The 19,984-nt window shown below is 40.7% G+C and overlaps 1 protein-coding gene and 2 pseudogenes across 2 annotated transcripts in view; 1 reads left to right on the top strand and 2 right to left on the bottom strand.

The window, feature by feature from the left end:
• The window catches only part of LOC143678265 (UDP-glucuronosyltransferase 1A6-like), a 129,071-nt gene that overhangs the window by 62,360 nt on the left and 46,727 nt on the right, over positions 1-19,984 (bottom strand). The gene's annotated exons all lie outside the window — the stretch shown is intronic.
• On the top strand, positions 4,948-5,972 carry LOC143678272 (quinone oxidoreductase-like protein 1 pseudogene; annotated as a pseudogene).
• On the bottom strand, positions 12,816-19,426 carry LOC143678266 (UDP-glucuronosyltransferase 1A6 pseudogene; annotated as a pseudogene).

Raw genomic sequence — 19,984 nt, 5'->3', positions numbered from 1 at the left:
ATTCTCCCCCTAAGTCTAGGTAAAGAAAATAGCTAAAAAAAAGGAAATAACCTAAATGCTCTTTACTGTCAATTGGTGACTAATGGTTTTGCAATCATTTTGTATATTTATTGGATTTCCCACAAGATTCTTGGAAGAAGAGACTTCATTTGTCAATTTGTGGCCTACACTACAGCACCAAGCACAGAAATGAAAGTAGAAATCAAGACATATTTGACAAATGAATGTGAATCAGTAAATTACTAAGAGACTCTGGAATAAGTAGCCCTTCAACAAAATAATGGCATCCCTTCCCAGGGTAGCAGAATGGCGCCCACATGCCTTAGCGCATCCCACACGGCATCCTTGGGAGCCTCTTCTGTCTGGCTTCACAGCTTCTACAGAGGAAGCACGTTTACACCTCCAGGGCAGAAGAAGGCCCTCTGAACGGTTCAGTTGGAGAGCTGAGCCCAGAGCTTTTTGCTTGTTGTTTTTGTTTTTAGACAGCCGGGAAGTAGTTTGTAGGTGGGCACAAGTTGGGCAAGGGCTGTGCTGGCAATGCCTTCCTGAGTGCAGGACCCCCTACTTGTCCAGGGAACCACAGCTAGGGATGTATTTGAATCCACAACCATCTGGATTGAAGTGGTTCTTTCTTAGCCAGCACATCTTCAGGTTTATCAAAATTGAACTTTGGGATTATTTACCTTCTGAGTTTGAAACCCTGGCCTACATCTGCTAGCTACAAACCTCACTCTCCATTAATACCCAAATACTCATTCTCTGTCTTTCTATTCCTTGCACATGATTCACACTGTTCTGTCTCGGACAATAACTATACTTGCCTCCTTTCTTCACCTGGCATCGTCCTGGGAAGCCTGTAAGGCTTAGCTCCCTGCTTCTGTGGAAAATCTCCTGATATTTTTGCCATGAGCAAAATTAATTGCTCTCTTAATCCCCACAGCTGTATCCACATCGTCTGTTATAACTAACTATATCAATGTCTGGATTGTGCCTCCATTTCCCTCCTAGGACCTCACAGAAGGGATTTGTCTTATTTATCTTTGTATCATGAATTTCTGGAAGGTATGTGTACCTAGTAAGTGCTCAATAAGTGCTTTTTATGTGAATTGCTCCCCTTTCAACTTTATTCAAGATATTACCTAAGAAGGCTGCATCCACAGCCTGGACTTGAGCAGCTAGGGCACAAGAGAAATGTTTCCTAATCTTTTGCTTCTTTGACCATATGTTTTGCTTCTACTATTAGAATAAAGATAATGTGAAAGTTTAAGATGACTTGCATTTGTTATCAATTAACAAACACACACACATTAGAAGCATTTAAATCTAAATTTTATCTGTTTCCCAGCTTCTGATGATCCAAAATTCTCTGCTGCCTGGTACACTTCCCCATCTTCAGAGCAGCAGTAACTGAGTGTAGCTGGCAGAGTAAAAGTCCCCCTAAAGATGTCCCCATCCTAATCCCAGGAATCTGTGACTATGCTAAATTACATCGCAAAGCAGAATTTAAATGCAGGAGGTGGGGGGGGAGAAGTATCACTCATCAGATGCGGAGACTGTCCTGGATTATCCAGGTGGGCCCAACATATCACAAGGGAAACAGGAGCCAAAGAGTCAGTGTCAGAGTGATACAGTATGAGAAGGACTCCACCAAACTTTGCTGGCTTTGAAGATGGAGGAAGCGGCTATTAGGCAAGGAATGCAGGCAACCTGTAGAAGCTGGAAAAGGCAAGGAAACAGATTCCCCCCTAGAGCCTTGAGAAAGTACCACAATCCTGCTAACACCTTGATGTTAGCACAGCAAGGCACAGTTCAGAATTCTGACCTCCACAATGTAAGATAATAATGTGTTTTTTACATCACTAAGTTTTAGGTATTTTGACCCAGGCAGCCATAGGAAACTGATACACTGGGTTATCACAAGGAGACAAGAAGATCCTGAACTCTTTTTGAATCATCCAAACTGGAACCTATCATTTTGAGTGTCATCATTTTTTTCAACTTGTAAGGTGCTGGGTACAGGAAGCATTAGGTGTTGGTTTGAGGATTAAGTGGGTTTACTAATTTTTAATGCTGTAGCAACCATCAATTTATAAAAGGGATTAATGGGCAGACTACAGCTTGAACATGGTACCACCTGATATTCCTGAGATATTCAAAGCACAGTGCTTGGAGCAGTTCCTGGCATATAGAACTGCTCCACAAATATTAACTGCAGCTGTTGTTATCATCATCATAGCAGCAGCAGCAGCATCCATAATAAAGTAGGGTGGGAAATCCTGCTTAATCCAAACCAAACCACTTTCAACATTTAATTCCTGTACAAGACCTTGGCATGGACAAAGACTAATACTTGGGAGGCTCCTTTGTAAACACAAACCTGTATGCTGGTTGCATACACAGAATAACTCATGCCAGGACTCCTTTGCTTTCTACCCACAAGGCATTTCTCCAATGTGAGAATGTTGACCACTTTCAGAAGGAGCACTCAATGTTATGCTTTGTTCTTCCCCATTCACTGCCTTAATCAAATTTCTAGAAACCAAAGGGCAAGAAAGCTGGGCAGAACTGGTGGAGGAAATCAAATAAGGGAAAGGAATAAGCAATTGGGGTAGAATAGTCAAGAAAAGGAAGGTCAGTGGAAAATGAGAACATAAGCATTTTTTATATTTCCACAGTATTTTTTTCCTTTTTCTATGAATATGTCACTAAAAAAGGAAGCAAGTATACAGGAGTGGCAGCATCTCTGCAATGGGTGGTTGGGCCCTGGGTTCCATCCTAGGATCCTGCACTTTGCAGAAGAACCTGAAGAAAAAATTTAACAAAGTTGATCTTTAAAAGAGCAGAAATTGAGAATATATCATAAATTAGCAATAATAAAATTGCCCTGAGCTGATAAAGATTAGAATCTACTGTAAAAAGGCTTCCATAGTCCACGAAACATTAATAGAAAAAGACAAATACCTAATATTCTTTTCATGTCCTATTAAAATCACTAAATTACAAATTTAAGTTTAAAAAAGTACCGATATGACACGATGTCATCTACATGGCAATGTAAACAGCTACTAAAAACCTCTGCCCAGTGATTCAGTGAAAAAGAGTCAATTCTCACTTCTTCAGATCTCTGAAGGAAGTTAGACTGGGGAAGGTTCCCACAAATGCTGAATCAAAGAAAGAAAACAAATATCAGGTTGGAAACTTCTGTCCCAAACAGGCTGGTCCTCTCCCCTCCCCCTCACTCCGTCTCACACACCTTGGAAAGTTCCCAGAGGCAGCAACCAGGATAACTGCCACCTTCCACCAAGGACACAGACTATAAGATCTCTCGCAGCAGTGAGTCAGATCCCCACTATATCCAGACACAGACCCAAGCCCACAAGGACCCAATGCAGTAATTAAGCCACTAGGAAGGGCGGAATACAAAAGGGCAACAATGAAGAGCTTCCAAAATGGAGGATCATGGAAAGAACCACAAAATTTTCCCTAAAAGCAGCAAGTAGCCAAGCAGAAACTACCCAAATCAACTGTTTGGAGACCCAGGAGAAAGAGGAGAACAGGTCCATGAGGGATGAAGATTCTGAGAAAACATGGACAGAGACTGTGATTCCAGCCCCCAGTCTTGATGTCCATTCCCCACTCTTGAGGGAAACATCATCTGGAGGCCCAAACCTTGCCTGGGGGATGGCTGTAGACTGGGGCAGTTGGGGGAGTCCACTACCCCAGGTAAAGTGGGTGACACAGCCCCTCATTGAGCCAGATATTGGCCAGCAAAGTGACAGCAAAGGAGACCTCACAGTTTCAGCCCCACCTGTGAAGATCCTACCAGGGCCCCAAGAGTTAAAAAGCTTCTGAGGAAGATTAAGTTACTGAACAGTGCAATCTGCTCGGCAGGCTGGAAAGTCCAGGGCAACTGCCCTTCACAGCCTCTCCAGATACTATCCCAGGTCATCAGAGCTGGTCTGCATCCGCTGCATGGATACCTGGCCCTGTTTTGGCTGAGAAATACAGATGATCCAGCTGTCAAAGCAGTGCCCTAATACAATTCCAGGCAATAGCTAGATCTTTGACAAGAGAGAAATTCAGGACAGATCCATCAAGATAATCAGATGACCAGATATCAGCAAAAGTAGCAAGGCATACTAAAACTCAAGAAGAAAGGACCCAACCAAAGGAACAGATTAAAAAGTCAGAGGAGATATAGAATTTGGGACAACTAATCAAATATGTGCAAAAAAATTCTCCTGAATCAATTTAAAGAAATGAGGAAAATGTGTATAAAGAGATAAACAATATTATGAAGGCACTAGAAGAGCATAAAGAAGAATTTGAAAGACACTGTAGATGAAATTTAAAATATTCTGAAGACACATAGCAGTAGATTTAAAGAGGCAGAAGGAAGAATCAATGAACTAGAAGACAAAACAACTGAATTTGAACAGACAAAAGAACAAAGGGAGAAAAAAGTGGAAAAATTTGAGGAGGGTCTCAGGGAAACAATTGACAACACAAAGTACCTAAATATACACATCATGGGTGTTCCAGAAGGAGAAGAGAAGGGCAAAGAGCCAGGAAGAATATTTGAAGAAATAATGGCTGAAATTTTCCCAAGCTTTATAAATGACATATTATGCAAATCCAAGAAGCCCAATGTATTCCAAACAGAACAAATCCAAATAGAATCACTCCAAGACACATAGTAATCAGACTGTCAAATGCTAAAGAGAAGGAGAAAATTCTGAAAGCAGCAAGAGAAAGGCGATTTACCTCATACACTGGAAGTCAAATAAGACTAAGTGCTGATTTCTCATCAGACACCATGGACGTGAGGAGACAATGGTATGATAGATTTAAGATATTGAAAGGGAAAAAGGCCAGTCAAGAATTCTTTATCTGGCAAAGCTCTCTTTCAAAAATGAGGGAGAGGCTGTTGAGGTGGCTTGGAGGCAGGCGACTATGAAAGGCCTTTATTTTCAACAGAATTTTACAAATGAAGAAATAACATTTGTATTTCAAGAAAAGGAAAATGTTCATGTTACAAAGGATAACTTTGTGAAACTTCAAGTTAAAGTTTGTGCCCTGAGCCAGATAAATATAAAGCTTCTGGCCAAAATGAAGATAGAGAGGGATTTCTTTCCTGTTGGGAGATAAGTGGCTGGAATTGTGTTAGATGTCGGAAGCAAGGTATTATTCTTCCAGCCAGATGATAAAGTAGTCAGAATTTTACCCCTGGATTCCAAGGACCTTGGACTTTGTGAAGTTGTTAAGGTGCATTGCATGAGCATTGCTTGGTTCATAAACCAGAAAAGGTTACATGGACAGAAGTAGCTGGAACCATTCAGAATGGGGTACGAGCCTACACAGCTCTGCATTGTCTTGGAAAATCAGTGCTGATAATGGATGGGGCAAGTGCATTTGGTATAGTAGCCATTCAGTTAGCACACCATAGAGGAGCCAAAGTGATTTCAACAGTATGCAGCTTGAGACAGGCAGTACCTTGAAATAATTAGGCCATCTATAGCCCAAGTGATTGATGTATCTAATGGGAAGCTTTCCATTGCTGAAAGCTGTTTGGAAAAAACAGGTGGCCTGAGGGTAGATATCGTCCTAGAGCTGGAGTGAGATTATATTGTAAAGATGATGAACAGGCTATAAAATTACAACTACTGCCACATAAGCATGATATCATCACACTTCTTGGTGTTGGAGGCCATTGGGTAAGAACAGAAGAATCCTTTCAGTTGGATCCTTTTCCTCAATGGAGCAATGGTGTCTTTCCTTAACAATGAAGTATGGAATTTGTCAAATGTACAACAGGGGAAATACCTTTGTATCTTAAAAGATATGATGGAGAAGTTGTCACTTAATGTTTTTAGACCCCAGATGGATGAACCTATTCCCTATATGAGGCTAAAGTTTCCATGGAGGTTGTTCAGAAAAATCAAGGAACCAAAAAGCAAGTTGTTCAATTTTAATTTTATTCCTTCTCAGACCTCATTTGGGTTAATACATTCCAGTATTTGAAGGCTGTGTTTCCTTGGAAATTATTCAGAAAAATCAAGGAAGAGAAAGGCAAGTTTTTCCAGTTTTGAGCATGCTTTCCCACTATCTAAGACAAGATGCTCAGAGATATATAAAGTACTTGGAAAGTTATATTCTTGTGCCAAAAGGTCAAGTTAACATCTGAAGGGTATATTCTGAAAGTCTTTTCAGTTATTTTGCCTCTACATTTTATCTCTTCTATATAAAATTATTTCCATGAAGAAAACAGCTTTCAGCAAACATCCCATTTCTCTATTGATAAGGTTGTATTTTCAGTCCCTTGCCATGGTGTCAAAATAATTTGCTTTTTTATCAGCTCCATTTTCAACACCTTCCTTAAGCAGACTTTTGCTGTCATAAAAGAAAATGAGGAAGAGTTTAAAATATTCATAGTTTAAAATATTCATAGATAAGCAGAAGCTGACAGAGTTCACTAATAGGAAACCAACACTACGAGAACTACTAAAGGGAGGCCTGCCAGCTGAAAAGAAAAGACAGGACAGAGAGAAGAGAGAGGAGGTCTGGAGTAGGCTACAGAAATGAAGAATATTAGTAAGAGTAACTTAAAGGGTTAAAAAAGATAAAAAGAAAAAAAAATAGATCTGACAAATAAAAGCCAAAGAATAAGGTGGTTAAATCAAGAACTGCCTTTACAGTAATAACTTTGAATGTTAATGGATTAAATCCACCAATCAAATGACACAGATTAGCAGAATGGATTTAAAAATATGATTGCTATATATGCTGTTTACAACAGACTCATCTTAGACCCAAAGATGCAAATATATAGAAAGCAAAAGGATGGAAAAATACATTCCATGCAAGTAGTAACCAAATGAAAGCTTGAATACCTATACTAATATCAGACAAGATAGACTTTAAATGCAAAAATGTTATGAGATAAATAAGGACACTATGTATTAATAAAAGGGGCAGTTCAACAAGAAAAAATACCATCATAAATATCTATGCTCCTAATCAAGGTGACCCAAAGTACAAGAGGCAAATACTGGCAAAATTGAAAGGAGTAGTAGACAACTCGACCATTATAGCAGGAGTCTTCAACATATCACTCCCCGCAATAGACAGAACAACAAAACAGAGGCTCAGTAAAGAAACAGAGAATCTAAATAATATAATCAATGAACTAACAGACATTTATAGAAACTGCATGCTAAAACCGAAATATACACATTCTTCTCAAGGGCTCATGAAAGATTCTCAAGAATAGACCATATGCTGGGGCAGAAAACAGGCCTTAGTGAATTTTTTAAAAAATTGAAATTGTACAAAGTGTTTTCTGTGATCATATTGTAATGAAGCTGAGAATCAATAACAAATGGAGACCCGGAAAAGACACAAACATATGGAGGTTAAGAAACATGCTATTAAACAATCAAACAAATGAAAACGAGAACACAACATGTCAAAACTGCAAAGAGGGAATTAATAGCGCTGAGAGGGAATTAATAGACCTAAACTCATACATTAAAAAGGAGAGCACAGGCCACAGTGGCTCAGCAGGCAGAGTTCTTTCCTGCTATGCCGGAGACCCGGGTTCGATTCCTGGTGCCTGCCCATGCCAAAAAAAAAAAAAAAAAAAAAAAAAGGAAAGAGCTAAAATCAATGACCTAACTGGACAAGCTGAGAAACTGGAGAAAGAAAAGCAAACAGAAGGAAACAAATAATATAGTTTAGAGCAGAAAATAATGAAATGGAGATTAAGAAACAATAGAAAGAATTTTTAAAAATTGGTTCTTTGAGAAGAGCAATAAAATAAAAAATGCCCTTAGCAAGACAAAGGCAAAATGAGAGAAGCTTCAAATAAATAAAATCAGAACTGAGAGGAGGGGCATTACCACAGACCCTGAAGAAATAAAAATATCATAAGTAATTACTATGAACAACTGTATGCCAATAAACTAGACAACTTAGATGAAATAGACAACTTCTTACAAACACATGTACAACCTACACTGACTCGAGAAGAAATAGAAAATCTCAACAAACCAATCACAAGTAAAAAGATCAAATCAGTCATCAAAAATCTATCAGCAAAGAAAAGCCTAGGACAGATTGCTTCACTGGTGAGTTTTCAAGCATTCCAAGAAGAATTAATACCATTCCTGCTCAAACTCTTCCAAAAAATTGAAGAAGAGGAGATACTACCTAACTCATTTATGAAACTAGCATTACCCTAATACCAAAGCTGGATAAAGATACTACAAGAAGAGAAAACTTCAGACTAATCTCTCAAATGAGGTGCAAAATATCCTGAACAAAATGCTTTCAAATAGAATCCAACAGCATATTAAAAGAATTATACACCATGACCAAGTGGATTTTATTCCAAGTATGCAGGGGTGGTTCAACACAAGAATATCAATTAATGTAATGCACCACATTAACAAATTAAAAGGGAAAAAACCACCTGATCATCTCAATTGATGCAGAAAAGGCATTTGATAAAATTCAGTATCCTTTCATGATAAAAACACCCCAAAAGGTAGAATGGAAAGCAAACTTTCCAAACATGATAAAGGGCATATATGAAAAACCCACAGCTAACATCATATGCAATGGTGAGAGACTAAAAGCTTTCCCTCTAAGATCAGGAACAAGACAAGGATGCCCACTATCACCAGTGCTATTTAACATTGTGCTAGAATTGTAGCTAGAGCAATTAGGCAAGAAAAAGAAACAAAAGGCATTGAAGTTGGAAAGGAAGAAGTAAAACTGTCACTATGTGCAGATGACATGATCCTATTATGTAGAAAATGCAGAAAAAACAACAACAGCAAAGCTAATTGAGCTAATAAGTGAGTTCAGTCAAGTGGTGGAATAGAAGATCAACGTGCAAACATCAATAGTGTTTTCATACACTAGTAATGAGCTATCTGAGGAGGAAATCAAGAAAAAAAATTCTATTTACAATACACCTAAAAGAATCAATATCTATGAATACACCTAACCAAGGATGTATAGGACTTATGCACAGAAAACTATAAAACATTGCTAAAAGAAATCAAAGAATACCTGAATAAATGGAAAAACATTCCATACTCATGGATTGGAAGGCTATATGTCATTGAGATATCAATTCTACCCAAATTGATGTACAATTAAAAAATACCAATCAAAATTCCAACAGGTGGCAAAAATGGAGAAGCTCATTATCACATTTATGTTGAGGAGTAAGGGACCTAAAATAACTAAAACATTTTGAAAAATAAGAATGAAATAGCAGGTATCATGTTTCATGACTTTAAAGTGTATTATACAGCTACAATAGTCAAAATAGCATGGTACAGGCATAAAGATACACATACTGATCAATGGAATCAAATTGAGAGCTCAGAAACAGACTCTTAGATCTATGGTCAATTGATTTTTGATAATTAAGTGGGCTCACTTAATTGAGATAGAACAGTCTCTTTAATAAATGGTGTTGAGAGAACTGGATATCCATAACCAAATGAATGAAAGAGAACCCCTATCTCACATCCTATTCAAAAATTAACTCAAAATAGATCATTGACCAAATATAAGCGCTAAAAGCATAAACTCTTAAAGAAAACTGAGGTATAAATATTTGTGACCTTGGGTTAGACAAAGTCTTTTTAGATATGACACCAAAAGCAAGAAAAAAAGAAGACATAGATAAACTGTACTTCATCAGGGCGGGCCACGGTGGCTCAGCAGGCAAGAATGCTTGCCTGCCATCCCCGAGAACCCAGGTTCGAATCCCGGTGCCTGCCCATGTCAAAAAAAAAACAAAAAAATTGTACATCAAAATAAAAAACTTTTATGCATCAAAGGATACCATCAAAAATGTAGGGGGAAAAGCACGAAATGGGAAAAAAATAATTATCATATATCCTAAAAGAGTTAAATATCCAGATGTGTAAATAAATCTTCAACTCAACAACAGAAAGACAGAAAATCATATTAAAAACTGGACAAAGGACTTGACTAGAAATTGCTCCAAAGAAGATATACAAATGGCCAATGAGTACATGAAAAGATGCTCAATGTCATTAGTTATTAGGGAAATGCAAATCAAAATCACAGTAAACATTATTTCACACCAACCAGAACAGCTATAATAAAATAAAATTAAAAAATTTTGAAAAAGGAAAATAACAGATGTTAGTAAGAATGCGGATAAATTGAAACACTCATTCATTGCTGGTAGGAGGGTAAAATGGTACAGCCACTGAGGAAACAGTTTGGCAGCTCTTAATAAATTAAACATTGAATTACATAAGACCCAGCAATTCTTCTCCTAGGTATATACCCAAAAAAATTGAAAACAGGTATTCAAAACAAACTTGTATACATGAATGTTTGCAGCAGAAGCATTCACAATAGCTAAAAGGTGGAAACCCCTAAATGTCCATCATCTAATGAAAGGAAAACAAAATACAGTCTAACTATACAATGGAATATTCTTCAGCCATAAAAAGGGATGAAGTTCTGTAGCACATATGTGCTACAACACGGAGAACCCATGGAAACATTATGTTGAGTGAAAGCAGCCAGTCACAAAAGGCCACATATTGTGTGAATCTGTTTTACATGAAATATCCAGAATATCCAAATCCATAGTGACAGAAAGCACACTGATGGCTGCCAGGGGCTGGACGGAGGGAGAATGGGGAGTGACTGCCTAAAGGGTAGAGGGTTTCCATTTGGGGTGATGAAAACATCCTGGAACAAGACAATATTGATGGTGCACAACATTCTGAAAGCACTCGAGTCCACTGCATTTACACACTTTAAAATCATAAATTATAGGGGTGTGAGGGTAGTTCAGTGGTATAATTCCCATCTGCTATGCAGGAGATCCTGTTTCAAATCCTGGACCATGCATTTCCCCAAAACAAACAAAACAAAACAAAACAAAAAAAACAGGGCAGCCACAGTGGCTCGGCAGGCAGAGTTCTCACCTGCCATGCTGGAGACCCAAGTTCGATTCCGCCCCCACCATACACAGAAAAAAACAAAAACCAACCAAACAAAAGCCAACAAAGGTGCTGCAATAAGGGATACTCACATAGAAAAAGAATGAAATGTGATGCCCAACATGCAGCATACAAAGGAAAAAGAACAGGGTAAATTATATGTTATGTGTATTTTACCACAAAAAGATAAAACGGTATAGCCACTTTGGAAGACAGTTTGGAAGTCACTCAAAATATAACATGTAGTTAACATACAGTTCAGAAATTTGGCTCTGTGGTGGTTTGAAGCTATATACACCTCAGAAAAACATGTTCTTAAACTTAATCCATTCCTGTGGGTGTGAGCCCATGTAAGTAGGAACTTCAGGTGAGGTTACTTCAGTTAAGGTGTCAGGCACATCATTCAGGATGGGACTTAATCCTCCTACTGGAGTCCTTTAAAAAGAATACGGAGAGAGATTGAGAAAGCCACAGGAACAAGAATCTGAATTCAAAAGAACCTGGAAGAGAAGGGAGAGACCAGCAGATGCTGCCATGCGCCTTGCCATGTGGCAGAAGGGCCAAGGATTGCTGGCTGTCAGTCTTCAGGAAGAAAGGATCACCTTGAGGATGCCTGGATTTGGACAGTTCCTTGGACTTTAACCATAAGTGAATAAATTGCCATTGTTTAAGCCTACCCATTCCATAGTATTGCTTTGAACAGCCTAGGAAACTAAAAGACACTGCTAGGTATATACTTAAGAGAATTGGAAGTCTATGTCCACACAAACACCTTATGACTATGCTTACAGCAGCATTATGCATAATAGCCAAAAACTGGAAAACCAGATGTCCGTCAGATAATGACTAGATTCATAAAATGTGGTCTATCCACAGAATAGAATATTATTTGGCAAAAAAAGTAGGGCTACAACATGGATAAATCTCTAAAACATGATGCTAAGTCAAGAAAGCCAGGCATATATGGTATGATTCAATTTCTATGAAATGCCCAGAATAGGAAAATCCACAGAGACAGAAAGTAAATTAGTGCCTGACAGGAGTTGGAGGAAGGAGGGAATGGGGTGTGATTGCTACTGGGTCCAGGATTTCTTTGGTGGGGGGAGCAGGCCACGAGTAACTGGAAAATGTTCTAAAGCTGATTGTGGTAACAGTCACACAACTCTACAAATATGCTAAAAACTACTGAATTGTAAACTTTAAATGAATGAATTGTATGGTATGTGAATTAAATCTCAATAAAGCTAGTTTTAAAAAATTCCACATGCAGGGGAAGATGGTCAACTAGAGTAGCTCAAGATTAGCCCTGCTCCACAGATGGGAGGGCGACTGAGGTGGCAATTCAGGAGTGCGGCTGACCTGGGAGAGCCTTTTGCACTACATGCGGCAGCGCTGGTTGCAGAGGCCGAGGAATTGAGAGGTAGAAAGCTGGAACCTGGCGCAGAGGCATGGAGCCTGTGGGAGTGCACGGACTGGAGCACGGGACTAAGAAGTAAGCCAGGCCATGACCCTTAGGCGCACAATCCTCACCAGCACAACTCCGTGAGTCACCCCACACCCCACACACCTGAACCCCATCACCTGCTCCCACTACCTGCACTCCAGGTGCCTCCACCCCACCAGCCCCCAGTGCACATATCTGCCCCCAATCCCAAGTGCTGCCCAACCCACCTCCCCTGCACCCCTCCCAAGCACTACCTCCCCTTCCCTTTATGTTGCCAACGCATAAAGGTTGCAGACACTAACCTCCATACCTAGGCTACCATCGCCCCCTACCCATAGTGTTGCACAGCCTCCCCTGCCCTCCCTGAGCACAGCGCATCTGTTTACGGCACTCCCAGGCACACGCATGTGCACAGGACCCCAATCACATCATTCAGCTCTGGGAACCACATGTTACAGCAGTTCTAGGACCACACATGCTCACAGCCCTTGGCCTCACTTCCCAGCTCTGAGGAACTGTCAACCTGCACAGCTGGGTCACATCTGCCCCCAATCCACAAAGGCATAATGTTGATCTACTCCCACAGCTCTAAGCATGCACACAGAGGGCCCGTGCTTTAAGCCAGCCACACCAGGGTTACTCCCCCCAGAGTGGAGCACCCACACAGCTACATCTTCCCTGGCTGCTGGGTGCCCACATTCACAAGTATCAGTGTAACATCCCCAACCTGCACCCATACCTGCCCTGAAACAAATCACCAGAAGTAACTCTTAAGCATACCTATAGGTAGTCTAAGCTTCTCTGCTACCTACATAAGCTTCACAAGAGTAAGCCCCACGATTGAGGGCAGGGTCTATTGATTTGGGTATCCCGAAGGTTTGACACAGTATCAGCGGATTCCCTGATGGTAAGTTTTAATAGTTCTATGTATCTCTAAGTCCCCTATATTCTGCATTCTAAGCCTCTGATTATACCTTTATGCTGGTCATAAAAGTGGAATCATACAGTATCTGTCCTTTTGTATCTGGCTAATTTCACTCAGCATTATTCCTCAAGACTCATCCATCATATCATGTGCTTCAGGACATCATTTTGTCTTACTGCTGCATTATATTCCATCCTATGTATATACCACATTTTGTTGATCCACTCACCTGTTGATGGACATTTGATTTGTTTCCATCTTTTGGCGAATGTGAATACTGCTGCTATGAACATTGGTATGCAAATATCTGTGTCGTTGCTTTCAGCACTTCTGGGTCTATACCAAGTAGTGCTATTGCTGGGTCATAGGGTAACTCGATATTTAGTTTTCTAAGGAACCCCTGAACAGTCTTCTACAGTGGCTGTACCATTATACATTCCCACCAGCAGTGCATAAGTGTCCCAGTTTCTCCACATGCGCTCCAACATTTATAGTTTCCTGTCTGTTTAATAGCGGCCATTCTTATAGGTGTGAGGTGGTATCTCATTGTAGTCTTGATCTACATTTCCCTTATAGCCAGTGAAAATGAGGTGGCGGGATTTAAAATTAATGTGCAAAAATCAGTAACATTTCTATACACAAGCAATGACCTAGATGAGGGGTCAGTGAACGAAAAATTCTGTTCAAAATAGCAACTAAAAGAATCAAATACTTAGGAATGAACTTAACTAGGGACATAAAGGACTTGTACACAGAAAACTACATAACATTTCTAAAAGAAATCAAAGGAGCTCTAAATAGGTGAAAGATATTCCGTGCCCATGGATAGGAAGGCTAACTATAGTGAAGATGTCAATTCTCCCCAAATTGATCTACAGATTCTTTTTGTTCTCCCATTTATTTATCTTTGCTCTAATCTTTGTTATTTTTCTTCTTCTATTTGCTTTGGGGTTAGTTTGCTGTTCTTTCTCAAGTTCCTCCGGTTTTGCTTTTAAGTCCTAGATTTTTGCTCTTTCTTGTTTCTTAATATAGGCATTTAAGGCAATGAATTTCCCTATCAGCTCAGCTTTTGGTAGAGGTCTATAAATTTTAAAATACTGAAATTATTCAAAGCACTTTCTCTGATCACAATGGGATGAAATAGGATCTCTATAACCACCAATCTCAATAACCACTTTCACTTTCAGTCTGTTTGTATCCTTGTGTCTAAGATGAATCTCTTATAAGCAGCATATAGTGGATTATGTTTCTTAATCCATTCTGCCAATCTGTATCTTTTAATTGGTAACTTTAGTCTGTTAGCATTCAAAGTTATTACTGAAAAGGCATTTCTGATGCCTAATCAATGACTCCCAGGGATGAATCCAGACCTGGCACCATGGACTCAACAATTACATCCTGACCAAAAGGGGAAAAAGAAGTGTAATTAATAAAGTATCAGTGGCAGAGAGAGCTCAAATAGAACCGAGAGGCTACTCTGGAGGGTGCTCTTACGCAAGTTTCAGGTAGACCTTGCTAACCAACATAACCTGCCAAACCCCAACCAGGACCATTCCAGCCAATCTTAAAGAACACCTAGAGCAATTTATAAGATTCCACAAGGGTTCCAGGCACTGGAGTAACTTTCCAGAAACCTACAGCCTCCAGATGGGTCCCTGGCGCAGTTAAGTCCTGAAACCTAGCCCAGCCTCTCCAGAACATCAGATAGTTCCATATCCCTACTCCATATTAGTGACAGACCCTTCCAATATCAAAAATTTAGAATTGCCATAGCCCAAACAATTACAAAGAGAGGTATGGAAATATCAAAGGTGATGGTGGAATTATACATAGAAGACAAGACTTAACAAATGAATATGAATGCTGAATCATTAAATTGAAATCTCTTTTAGTTTCCAGTATTTTAGAGCAGCTGGAAGTAAAAACCTAAAATTGTGAAATTGAAACCCACGTCAAAGTCTGAAATATGTTCTACAACTAATTGTGGTGCTGTGTTTTTAAATTTATAGCTTTTTTGTATATATGTTATTGTTCATAAAAAGAAGATAAAAGGCCAAGTGATCATAAAAAATTATTTAAGCCCTATAGCCTCCTATATTCTGGAGCAGCTAGAAGGAAAAATAAGAGAGGATCATATGGTAGTCCATGACAAACTCTGGGATCTGTCCTGTAACCACTTTTTCAATAGTGCTTTGAAAACTATTGTTTTTTTTATTTCTTTGCTTTGTATATATGTTACACTATACATTAAAAAAACTGAAAAAACATTCCACATGCAATCATTTCCTAGATTTTTCAGTTATTTTAAAAAATCAATTTTTTATATTTTGGGATATTCATGTCAAATATGTATATTTTTAACTCTGACTCCCTCTAAAATGTAACCACTGTTTAGATCACTACTCATTCACAAAATCACGCTTATGCCAAAATGTCTGGTAATCTCAAAGGTAAACAGTTGTAAAGATAAACACTGAGTTTTGAAAGAGAAGCAAACATGGTAGTCATTGCCTCACCTTACATATTTTCAAAAGTGTTTATAAAGAGTGACTTGGCATTTTCAGGCATTGTTCCCCTGCCTCCCCCCTCTGCTCAGTCAATGACTGCTGAAATGTCAGCCTGCATCAGAGAGCCCCAGGAAGACAAGGGGATCACAGAGGGTGGGCAAAGCACCCCTGCTGCCCCCACACCACCCCAGCGGGCACCCTGCTCAGAGACGTGGCTGATATTTTCAATTTATTAAAGTCAGTGTTTCTTATTACTCTGGGGATGAGGTATGACCAGGCATTGTAGGATGTTCAGCAGCCTCCCTGCCCACCACCTACCAGGTAACAGAGGTATCCCCAATTGTGACACCAAAAATATCTCCAGACATTACACCCTGAAGCACCTCGATCTAGGTGGTTCTGGAACACATGAAAAGGAAAAGGGAACAGAAGGGTACCCCTGAAGACTTGGGATCTAGTTTTCTGTGTAACTGCTCCCCAAAGTATGTTGCAAGAAAACCATGGTGCTCACATCATCTCCCAGGGAAAGACTTCCAGATGCATTGTGCTTGGCCCAAGGAAGAGAGGGATAGGGATGGTGTATCCCGAAAGGCCTACAAAGCATTTCACATGCTGTCCATGGCCCTGCATGAGGGGGCGGGACCCACAGCATCAGCACATGTTTTGCATAAAGAGCCAGATATAAAGTGTAGGCTTTGCAGGCCACAAATGATTCTGCCACATTTTCTTTGCTTTCGTTTCTTTCTTTGTTTTAACAGCCTTTACTAGTGTAAAAGCCATTCATTGCTCTGGGCCATACAAAACAGGCCTCTGGCAGGATTTGGCCCAGGGCTGTAGTTTCCTGAGGGTTCAGGGAAAAAGCATGGGACAAAATTGGGAGACTGGGTTTGGTCCCCACTCTGGGTCTCCTTGTCTCCCTGACAAAAAAGTGTGGGATTTGGACTAGAACCTTTCTAATGCTTGTTCTAAGGTTCTGTGACTCTCCCCAGGCCACCTTGCTAAACATGTCTCCTGCTACAGCCCTACATCAGTCTTTTTCATCCAAATGTCTCTGTGTCACCTCAGCCTCAGATCTCACACAGATCCCCACTATAAATTGAACTGTGTCCCACCAAAATTTATGCTCAAATCCTAACCCCCAGGCCCTCAAATGTGATCCTCCTTAGAAAGAGGGTCTTTGAAGATTGTTTTCGTTTACTATGCTGACAAAATGCAAAATACAAGAAGTGGGTTGGCTTTTACAATGGGAGTTTATTAACTTAGAAGTTGACAATTCTGAGGTTGTGAAAATGTCCAAATCAAGGCATTAATGGGACAATACCTTCTCCCTGAAGACCGACTACTGGAGATCCTAAACTCCTTTGGCACATGGCCTGGCACATGGGGACGTCTGCTGGTCTCTCCCTTCTCTCCCAGGTTGTACTGATTCCAGCTTCTGCCTTTGGTGGTTTTCTTTCTGAACTCTTTGTGTGTCCTCATATCTCAGCTTCTCTGGGTTGTTCTGTGAGTTTCTCTGATCTTCCCTATGTGTTTTGTCCTCTTATAAAGGACATCAGTAAAAGGATTAAGACCAACCTGGAGTATGCATGAACTGAAAAACCTAATCAAATGGTCCCACTACAATAGAGCTACATCCACAGGAAAGGATTAAAAGAATATGATCTTTTGGGGGATACCTATAGCTTCAAACTGTTACAAAGATGATATTAGTTAAGACGAGGCCAAACTGGTTTAAGATGGGTCTAAACCAAAATGACTAGCATTCGTAGAGGTAGAGGAAATTTAGACAGAGTCAGAAGGAGACAAACAGACAGAGAAGAATCAAGGGCAGAGATTGAATTATGGTTCAAGTCAAAGTGAGCCACGGGTTGCCAGCCAGCCACCACCAGAACCCTAGAGCCTTCAGAGGATGCAGGACCTGCTGACACCTCAGGGTGGACATCTAGCCTCCAGAACAGTGAGGCAATAAATTTCTGTTCTATGTAGTACTTTATTATGGCAGCCCTAGGGAATTAAGCCCTAGGGAATTAATGTCTTAATTCCCCAAGAATGGCATATGGATTCTACCTCCACTGGAAGGTATATTTCTTTAGGAAAATGTCCAGATGTGAGTCAGCAGAAGGAGTCAATTGACTGAGGGAGGACAGAGTACATAAGAATAATTTTTACTCACTTAAAGAAACAGGAAAATTAAAAAAAACAAAACAAAACACCAACCTGAGATAGCTCTTCTTTCTCTTTGCAGTTTATTCCTCCAACGAATATCATGCTGGGCATTGATGGCCGGGGATAATCAAACACAAAATCATACCTTAGCAGCCAAATGGAGGCCTTCCAATACAAAGTGGGGAGGGACACATTTCTCTTGAGGAGATTTGTCACCAGATTTTGGCACTTCATATACACAGGGTGAAATATAGTGAAATCTAAGAAAATCGCGAAGAAGTTAGACCACCTGCTGGGGAAACGTCATCTGATCTGAGAACTGAGTGTAGCACCTAGGAACATATGACACGGGGTAGGGGCTTCTGTTGAACATGTGCTCCAGGATACACAGGGAACCCCTGAAGAGGTACACGGAGGGCAGGCCCAAGTACTTGGCCAGGATAACACCACAGGGTAAGCCCGGGTCTGTGAAGAGGACATCGAACGTACACGCCTTGAAGAAACTCAGGGTGTTGGAGTCCTTCGGAGGCTCTCACAGTTGGCGAACATCAGGTCCAGGAAAATCATCACACTGCTGACTGAAGTAGGAAGGAGGCTGGGGGATGAATTGGTGGCAAAATGACTGTTTCCAAAGGAGTGAAACTGGTTCTTCAGATTTTCCTGGGTGTATGGCACTGGGTAAATTTTTCTTGTGCAGTACTTGGATTCTTTCAGCAGCAAATTAACTTCTGGAACTAGCACCACAACCTCATGCCCCTTCTCACTGAGGCGCTCACTCACTTCCTTCATAGTGAGCCAGTGGCTTCCATCCTGAGGGACAACCAGCACCTTCTCACCTCCAACCAGGCCCCACAAGGCTAAGAAGAAAAGCTCTGCAGAGACTCTCTGCAAGGCCTCAAGAGGGAAAGCCATGCTGCAGCAAATAAAAGTAATAGTGATGCCTGTCAATGGTTTATACTCCCCTAACAGGTTGGGAGAGTAATTTGTTCTGTGCATTCACTGCATTACTGACGGAGGTTCAAGAATATGATGGGTGTGGAAACCAGGCTGTCCAAGTAAGAGGCGGTTCCTAGAATTTCTGAACTGATTTGCCCAGAGCTAGTCACGCACATTAAACTGTCACCCAAGGCCCAAACCTAACCCAGTCAAGCAAGAGGAGGCGTCCTGAGACCAGAGAAAGGAGACAAAGCTTCAAGAACCAGGTTAAATTTGCATCAGAAGACAGAACTTGCATGAGGATTGCAGCCAATATGCAAAACCATTGTTCAAGGGTGCACAAAGACTGATCAGTCCAAGCTGGGTGCAGCTTCCCGGAAGAACGGGCACCAGAAGGGATTTCTACCTACAATGACCAGAGACAGGAGGGAGATGGCATCAAAACAGCAACAAGACCCCAGCAGGTGGCAGGGGGAGCTTAGTGCAGTACCACCCCTCAGGACTTGGAGAGCCTAGGCAGGGCTCTGAGATCAGGGCCATGGGAGAGAGCATGGCCTAAGACAGTTGCAGGGCCAGGGGAACCAGGGGGTGGCAGAAACCTGCAATTTTACCTGCTGGATGCCACTTGGATGAAGACCTTTGCCTGGGCCTTGACTAGCAAAATCCTGCCCTGGTCTTTGTGGAGCTAAACAAGAGTCCAGTAAAGAATCCATGGCTCGGCTGTGCGTCCTGTGCTTTTCCCCATAGTTCCAAAGGGACATAAATTGGAAGCAGGACATGAAGGAACAGGACTCAAGCCACTTTACCTGACTTGGCCAGAGACTTTACCTGACTTGGCCAGAGAGAAGCCCTGTAGTTAAGAATGAGTTACAAAACATTTCTTTCTCCTTACGAAGTGAATGGGCCTGTTTGTAAGCATTAGTGTGTGTGTGTGTGTGTGTGTGTGTGTGTGTGTGTGTGTGTGTGTGGTCTGTGGCTCTACACTGGACAAAAGGATTAAGAA

This window comes from Tamandua tetradactyla, chromosome 3 (genome assembly GCF_023851605.1).
Source record: "Tamandua tetradactyla isolate mTamTet1 chromosome 3, mTamTet1.pri, whole genome shotgun sequence".
NCBI classification, from domain to species: domain Eukaryota; kingdom Metazoa; phylum Chordata; class Mammalia; order Pilosa; family Myrmecophagidae; genus Tamandua; species Tamandua tetradactyla.
This window is presented reverse-complemented; position numbering and strand designations above follow the sequence as displayed.